General features: G+C 43.1%; 1 long non-coding RNA gene across 1 annotated transcript; it reads right to left on the bottom strand.

The window, feature by feature from the left end:
* Positions 1 to 6,192: 6,192 nt before the first annotated feature.
* On the bottom strand, positions 6,193 to 8,460 carry LOC125942802 (uncharacterized). Its single transcript, XR_007465367.1, has 3 exons — positions 8,336 to 8,460; positions 7,906 to 8,073; positions 6,193 to 6,266 (listed from the first exon to the last, which is right to left on the bottom strand). It is a non-coding gene; the product is annotated as an uncharacterized LOC125942802 (long non-coding RNA).
* Positions 8,461 to 9,088: the final 628 nt, after the last annotated feature.

The following is a 9,088-nucleotide window of genomic DNA, read 5'->3' as shown; positions in this document are numbered from 1 at the left end:
TTGCCCAATGTCTTACCTATGTTTAAGAAAAACGCAAAAAGTTCCCATGATCAAATTTCCTGAATCCCTATTGGGAACTTTGTTTTTGTACGCCTCCGCTCTGTCATCTCCGATACTTTTCTACCACCAAACTTCCAATCGGCTCTTTATAATCTCTGTTGCGGACATGTTCACTTTCCCCCATGCTATGGCTGAACCCAAGAGCTTCAAGGAGGCCAGAAGTGCCTGAACCAACCGCTGGGCAGGTATCTTCACATTCTGATAAAACATGCTCCATCGTTTCTCAAGCTTTACCGCAGCAAGCACATGCTTCTTCTTCCTTGTTGTACCTCGTATTATAAGTGCGCGTCCTAAGGCATCCTGATTTCGCTTCGAAAAGTACAGAACTTCTCTTTGAGTTATCATAAATTGCTTCTTTCCTGATTTCGTTTTTTACCCTTTTATGTTGTTACTCATAGCAGCTTATTTTCTATTGCCGCCCCCCATGAGATTGTGTTAGTCTCTCTGGCTTTGTGTTTGACGTTCTTTGTTGCTATGTTACTTATTATACTGGTCGCATACGTGCTGGTAAGCTTCCTAGTCCTTTTCCTCCACTGTGAATCAATCTTTTTTTTTTGTGTAAAAATACCTGAACACCCTCTCCCGGCCCATTTTTTCTTCCATATTCCTCAGTCGTTGTTCATAATGAATTTATCTCTGAGCTTCCCTCACTTCTAAACTTCTCCAGCCCATATCACCCTGCACAGCTTCACTTGTACTCTTCCCGTGAGCGCCCAATGTGCCATCGAGTATGAACTGTATCCTTGACTTCGAGCAAACAACCGCATTTCAATATGTAAGTCCTGGAACCATTACACCTTTCCTCTTACCCCGGAGCACCTCGTACCTATTGTATCCCCATAGCAGCTCTGCGTTTCATTAGGACCGCATTTATCTCCCCATTTACTGTTATTGTTATTGTTATCGTGTATCATGTGACCTCGCTGTTTACAAACAAAGGCCCTGGACGGCTTTCTGTTTTCCGATCGGCACAGCCCGCAAAATTTAGCGAGCAGATAGCACAATGGCGACTAGTAGCAGTGCGCAAAAGAAAACAGAAGCACGCGTATTTTAAACAAATGTTGCGTTCACATAATCTGAACTTTACAAGTGCATATTTCCGTACGGCGTGAGAAAGCATTTGGAAGGCGCAAGCAGAGATTTTCAGGACAACTAACCAACTTGTAAACATAATATTGTCAGACATAGTAAACTGACATAGTTGACATTGTAGAATCGATTACCTACACTATTAAACAGTTGAATTTGTAATCATATGCAATTACAAAACATTACGTTACAGGAAAGTTCGTACTTTGTTCGCAATGTAATATAATTGTTTCAGAATTATTCTTTTCCCGTTATTGTAATATTATTTCCAGTTAGAGTACGCTTCCTTTTAACTATCTTGTTCACATTTCGTTGACTTTCTTTCGTTGTATGGCGAAATTATTTATCATACGTTCATGTATCACGTATTCATTTCATGTGTCATGAGAAGGAAGTGCTCACTGTTCTTTGTTGCATGTTGGTTTCTGTTCCAGGGTTCAGCGCTGCTTACTCTTTCTATTTTTTCCACTGTACATTTCCCTTCGGAGTCATGCGATGAAGTTAGAAGGGCCTTGAAATACATGACCAGGGGAAAAGCTGCTGGAGAAGATGGAATAACAGTAGATTTAATCAAAGATGGAGGAAATATCATGCTTGAAAAGCTTGCGGCCTCACAAGCATACGCAAGCATACGCAATGCCTCACGACTTCAAATGTACCAGAGCGCTGGAAGAACGCCAACATTATACTAATCAATAAGAAGGGAGACGTTAAAGAATTGAAGTATGGATCAATTAGCTTTCTTTGAGTATTGTATACAATATTAACCAAGATAATTTCCAATAGAATCAAGGCAACACTTGACTTCAGTCAACCAAGAGAACAGGCTGGCTTCAGGAAGGGATATTCTACGATGGATCATATCCATGTCATCAATTAGGTAATCGAGAAATCTGCGGAGTACAATAAACCTCTCTATATGGCTTTCAGATATTATGAAAAGGCGTTTGATTCAGTAGAGAAAACAGCAGTCATAGAGGCATTGCGTAATCAAGGAATACTGGAGGAATACGTGAATATCTTAGCAAACATCTATAAGGACTCCACAGCTACCTTGGTTATTCACAAGAAAAGTAGAAAGTTACCTATCAAAAAAGGGGTCAGGCAAGGGGACACAATCTCTCCAATGCTATTCACTGCATGGTTAGAAGACGTATTCAAGCTCTTAGACTGGGAAGGCTTAGGAGTGAGGATCAACGGCGAATATCTCAGCAACCTTCGGTTTGGAGATGATATTGTCCTATTCAGCAACAATGGAGAGCAATTACAGCAAATGATTGAGGACCTTAATTGAGAAAGTGTGAGAATTGGGTTGAAGATAAATATGCAGAAGACAAAGATAATGTCCAATAGCCTGGCAATAGAACAAGAGTTCAGGATGGCCAGTCAGCCTCTAGAGTCTGCAAAGGCGTACGTTTATCTAGGTCAATTACTCACAGGGGTGCCTGATCACGAGAAAGAAATTTACAGAAGAATAAAATTGAGTTTGAGTGCATACGGCAGGCACTGCCAAATCCTGACTGGAAGCTTACCACTATCCTTGAAAAGAAAAGTGTACAATCATTGCATTCTACCGCTGCTAACATATGGGGCAGAAACTTGGAGGTTAACAAAGAAGCTCAAGAACAAGTTACGGACCGCACAAACAGCGATGGAGCGAAAAATCTTAAGACTAACGTTAAGAGACAGGAAGAGAGCAGTGTGGATCAGAGAACAAACGGGGATAGCCGATATTCTAGTGGACATTAAGCGGAAGAAATGGAGCTGGGAGGCTATGTAATGCGTTGGATGGATAACCGCTGGACCATTAGGGTTACAGAATGGATACCAAGAGAGGGGAAGCGCAGTCGAGGTCGGCAGAAAACCAGATGATATGATGAAGTCAGGAAATTTGCAGGCGCAAGTAGGAAAACGCTAGCGCTAGACAGGGGTAATTGGAGATCGCCGGAGAGGCCTTCGTCCTGCAGTGGACATAAACATATAGGCTGATGATGATGATGATGATGATGATGATGACATTTTCCTTATTTATAATACAAAGACGTATTGTTCTGTTTCTGATGCGCTGCAGTCAATGTACGGGGGCATGTGGCTCTATCAAGCTGTCGTTTCTGATAACTTTTACTGCTTGTCTACTGTGCCATCTACCCAGTATATGATGTAGTAAACATTTTCATTATAAGACACGTGACAGGAAGTTTCTTGGGTCCAGGAGAATTTCACGCGACGGTCGAGTAAACATACTGATCCGTACTGATCACCAGTGTAAGGTTGCCATTCCTTTTTGTCATACTAACCTGTTTCATTATTCATTTATACCAAAGTCTAGCTCAGAATGGAACCAGCTTCCCAGTGCCATCGCCAGTATTGAAGATGTACAGTCATTCAAGGCCGCAGTTGTTGACCACTTCAATGAATAACCTGCGCAGCTATTTGTTAATTTGTTAATTTAGTAATTTTTTGCATTTTACATATACAATAATGTATTGTATTGTATGGTATTGTCATTCAAGGTCTGTGGTATTGTCCTGCTAGAATAACCTACTGTCTTAATTTTTTTCCATATATAACAACGTTGTTTACATAATTGCGATTGTGTAAACAGAATGTACCCACCCCCTCTGCAATGCCCCTTGGGCCCTGAGGGTATTGCAATAAGTAAATAAATAAATAAACATTTCTCTCCGCGCAAATTCGTGGTAAAAATGTGACACAAAGGTCAACCGCACAAGGCACGTGCGACTTTCCTCCACTAGCTCGAGCATGCGCAGTGCTGTGAGCCTCGCCTGCTCCTCCCATGGACAAAAATGTCTTTTGAACAGGCATTTTCACAAACGTTTCAGGCCCTCACCAAAGAGAAAAAAAATGGACGCCACAACTCCAGTTGAGCGCGATGTAATGTGGATTATTGTTGTTTGGTAGTAGAAGCGTACCCATGAACTGTGCTAATTTTCTGGAGCAAAACGTACAATTAAGATTGTGAATATGAAATCTTTATAAGACAATGCATGGCTAGAGATGATTATCATGTAGAAATTTACATTGTTACAGTATGTACAATTTTACACGTGCACATTACCTGTCATAATTACTCAATGCCCATCGGTTCACTGATTGTGGTTTCGACCATGTCTTGACCGGTGACCTCTCTGGTGGTTTCACCAGTTCGGCTGGAGGAAGCCCAACGTGCCCCATTGCTGACATTAATTCGCACTTGTGTAACTCAATGGAACTCAACGTACTCAATGCCAAGAATTCGAGAGCGCATGTGTTGAGCGATGGGTGATCGCACATTGTTTAATCGGTGCTTTCCCTGGTGATTCCCTAGGTGAGCGCTTTCTGGGCGTATGAAAGCAGCTGTGGGCTCGAAATGCTGTCCTAGGTGCCTGCTTGGGACGTGCTAGACTGCACTGCCTTCGTGTTCGGCCCACAAAAACGTCAAGTTACCCAACAGGAAAAAAATTCTCTACATTCGGCCAGAATGTTTCGCATTAATAGACTCAATGCGACACTTTGTATTTAGGACCAAAACGTAAGTTACAAGAATTCGCTCGACACATATTTAGTGCCGTTCCACTTAAGCTACACGTACACAACATACGCTATCCATTATTTATTTATTTTTTTGAAGGTGTTTGTTACTTTCTCGTAGGACGTGCATCATGCAAATCCAACTGCCGATACTGCATATGGTTTCGGTTTTACGAGTGGCAGAGCGTGCATGCCACCATGACGGCTTTCTACAACAGTAGACTAAACAAGTTCCGCTGCCCGTTGACGACTTGCATGTGAAAACTGAAACGCTGCTTCGTATGTTGTGAGGCCTGCGGTAGAATGGATGTTCCACGTCCGCCGTCATGGCAGTGAACGGCGCTGATTAACACTCCCAGAGCTAGATAGATATAGACTAGAGTGCATACACAGACATTTCCAAGATAGTGTACACGAGTGGACGGTCGCCGCCGTAGCTCAGTGGTAGAGCACCGCACTTGTTATGCGTTAATCGAGGGTACGGCTCCCACCTGAGCACGTTCTCGCTTCGTCAACGTTCATGTTCCTGTTCCTCTTTATTTCTACATATCTATAAAATAGGCAGCGATGTTACATTAAGTTTTCCCTAGCCGCATTTTCTTAAGGCTTCATGTCGCTGTAACTAGCAAAAAAAAAATTACCCTTCGCTTCCCCTTATTCTCCTTGCACGCCCTCTGTGATTGCTTAGTGGCACCAGAGAACTAGCAACGGTTGCCTTTTATAATTACGTTTTTCGCCTCGTAGTGCTGGACAGCTGCCTTGCATGTAGCAGTCCAGCATCGCCTCAAATGTTATCAACATACAATGACTGATGTGCCTAATTCAGAACCCGCGCAAAAGCTATATGCTAGCAAATAACAGATGAAAGCTTTTACCTGGTACTAGAGTCATAGGAAGAGTTACGGTAGAATGGCGCAGAACCTGTTTAACGTGTGGGAAGTCAAAGGCTAAAGCCATGTTACACCTCAGCCTCCAGTCTTTCCCTTAAGGCTTTTGCCAGTCACCGCGATGCCATAGACTAAGATTGTCTAAGCCATTTAGAACCAGCCTCTATAATGGCCAGCAAATTGCTCACTACCCACTGTGTGGGTGAATAGCATTCACGGCCCAGCACGGCAGCCAGCACGTAGACCGTTGTAAACTGTCGTCGCTGCTTCTCGATCTTATGACACGCATGCCCCAGTAATGCAGGAGATCAACAACCTGCCGTGGTTGCTCAGTGGCTAGGGTGTTGGGCTGCTAAGCACGAGGTCAAGGGATCGAATCGCGGCCACGGCGGCCGCATTTCGATGGGGGCGAAATGTGAAAACACCCGTGTACTTAGATTTAGGTGCACGTTAAAGAACCCCAGGTGGTCCAAATTTCCGGAGTCCCCCACTACGGCGTGCCTCATAATCAGATCGTGGTTTTGGCATGTAAAACTCCATAATTTAATTCTTTAGGAGATCAACAGCAGGATTCGTAATCTCGAGATACTCACGTGGAGACCGGTAGATCTCCTGCGTCGGCTTGGTCGACTTCGGAGATAGGCCGACCCGACGCGTCACCCTAGCGGCCTGCACACGTTTCTGCGCTTGTTCTTCGAACTGAGGAGAGAAACATGCACCAAGAGAATATGAAGCAAGCTTTTTTAAACGAAATGTCAAAAACGCAAATGCACTTTACGTAGTTATTTGCTTATCTATAGCCTTATCTCATTGACAGCGACACATAACTAAAAGTGTGGGTATACCTGAAGTAGAGACGACATCACAAAGAATGGACATTGCAATGTGGCCACTTAGGCGGATGGTTTCTTGAGGCAAACGTTATTTATGGTGCTGAACATAATCAGCGGGGTGTTTAAGCTTAATTTCGCAGGAACATATAAACTTACAGTGGTCATCGTAGTGTCTTAGGCACCCAGCAGAAACGAATACTGGCAACGTCGGATCTATCTCCATAGCGTCATTTGCCCTCCTCCTCTGTGGTGTTCTGCTTGGCGGGTTAGACACCACGGTGAATATATACAAACTAGGTCAAATGTAATTTCGTTAGCAGTGGCCCACAGTGACAGAACAAGAGAATTCTCAGCTCGGAACCAACATGTCGATAAGGGGATTGCTTTTGTCAGGGTAACTTCTCTCCTTGGGGATGTTTAAATTTCAAGTTCTCTCTCTCTCTCTCTCTGTATACCCTGCTCTTTATCCAAGGACAAGGACCCTTAGCAGGTACGAATCAGTAAAGTGAGGGTAAAAGAACTGCGCATGTTCAAAAGGAGACATTGGTTGTGATAGGCAGGGGATTGTCGGTGGGCTGCATGTTCTGATAAAAATTTGGTGGGCAAGAAATACGGAAAATATTTGTCACGCACCTGCAGGCTTTGTCAATCCAGTTCGATTAATATGCCCAAAGAGCAGGAAGTAAGGCAACATAGGCTTTCGACAGCTAAAAAAACACAAGTTAAAAAAATGAGTTATTCCAAAAGCCATCCAATAAATTGTACATTGTGCCAATATAGTGTATATGAAAATAAAGCAATGGGTAAGAAAAAATGCGTTGAGGAAAGTTGACACGAAGAATGAAAGACAAAAAAATACAAGACATTTATCGAATGCAAATTAGGACTGCAAATTTAATAAACAAGAATATATTATTCTAGGAAAATATTTCTCAAAACTCAAAACATGTTTGGTGAGAAAAAGTAAAAAAAAGAAGGAATATGATTAGGTGGGTTGTGACAAATCGAAGTCTGGAAAACGTTAAGCGCTGTTGTTCATAAATTTGCCAAGCATAGATTTCGTAGCTCCGTTTGAAATATGAGTGCCTGGTAATTTAATGTTATGTGTATAAGTGCATACCAAAAAATTGAACCAATACTTATCTGCTAATTCGTAAATTAAGTTCATCGCGAAAACTACTTTGAGTTTTTCAACGAACTGGGAAGAATACTGCATTCATTGCGATCAGTTAGTGGGCTTCTGCTTTCTTTAAAGCTTGGCTAAAGTTGGTTAACACAGCATGTGTGCGAATTATTTATATCTCATGTAACGTTGAGTGTTCGAGGAGGTGTTTCACACCAGTAATAAACGTCCTTACGAACAAAAGAATAAGTACCACAAACGAACGAAATGCAGTCCTGGCTAACATAAGGCGTTGCATCCTCTGGGCGGCAACTTGAAGCACAGATCACGATGCAGTGGCGCCGCCCGGAGGCGTCGACAACAACGTCGCTATGCACTTTACCTGTTTCAGATGCTGGTACTGGTTACAGTCGACATGCCTCAGGAAGCCGTGATGCGTATTGAGCCCGGGCAAAGGCGTGTGTTTATCGGGTTCCCTCCTGCCACCAGACATGGTTGTCGCTGTCGCCAGGTTCCTCTCTCCCTCTCTGAAGAGTCTACAGTACCGCCTCTTTGACAGCAATAGCGCACCAACTTGGAACAACCGCTGCGGCCCGAGAAACGATCAGAAATTTATTATTTTATTTATGTATTTACTTATTTATTTATTCAGTTTCCCTAAAGGCCCGGTTACGAGTCAATAGGTAACCCATCTAGAAGTGCTGATATGGCCTGAGGGGTGATGGTTACGTCATCCATGTTAGCACGTAAAGATGTAAGCTAAGAAATATGCGGCAGGTGCGCATCGCTCCTCAAACATGCGACCGTCTCACCTGGTTCACGTTGCAGCTGGACCTCGGGTGTCTCGACTATCAGAACCAAGAGTTTCGGCGCCACACACCAAGCAATACTACGGGCGCCAAGCCGAATGACACGCACTTTGACTTCTTTTTTGCACACGATGGCCTGCACGCGCTCTCTTCATGCACGTTACACTGGCGCTGCGCCTTTATGCCACTTCTGAAAGTTCAACTGCAATGCCGACACTGGCGCTGCACGTTCATTGAGGCGAAAGCCTTATATGTCTTATGGTGAGGGGTCTGTTTCAAGGCCGTTTCAAAACCACGTCATCGACCCGAAATGGCCCTCTTAGTATAAGAGGCGATAATGCGCACGAAACCACGATTAAGGCTGGAAGAATGATCAAGCAATTGAACTGAAGTGATAATGAGTATACAGAGAGGTGAATGAGGTGAATTAAGAGTTAATTGATAGTGAATTAAAGGGGTTTGGTTGGAAAATAAGAGTCAAATAAAGGTAATTATGAGAGAGTGAGCTAAGATAATGTAGAGTAAATGAGAGCGAATTAAGTGTGAATGAAGCAGAATCAAATGGTGGTATGGTTAATCGATAGTGAAGAAAACGGGAAATTAAATAACGGAAGCGTGAATTGGTAACGATGTGCACTGATGTCAAAGAGAAAAAGCTTTGAAAGAAGGCGTTATTTTGGGGGATGAACCCTGACAGCATGGGCAATTGCGAGAAGCAGGTTGAATAAGGATTTATAAATGCTCATCAAATGATTA

This window comes from Dermacentor silvarum, chromosome 1 (assembly GCF_013339745.2).
Source record: "Dermacentor silvarum isolate Dsil-2018 chromosome 1, BIME_Dsil_1.4, whole genome shotgun sequence".
Classification (NCBI taxonomy): Eukaryota; Metazoa; Arthropoda; class Arachnida; order Ixodida; family Ixodidae; genus Dermacentor; species Dermacentor silvarum.
The sequence above is the reverse complement of the archived record's forward strand: the minus strand, read 5'-3'. Positions and strand labels throughout refer to the sequence as shown.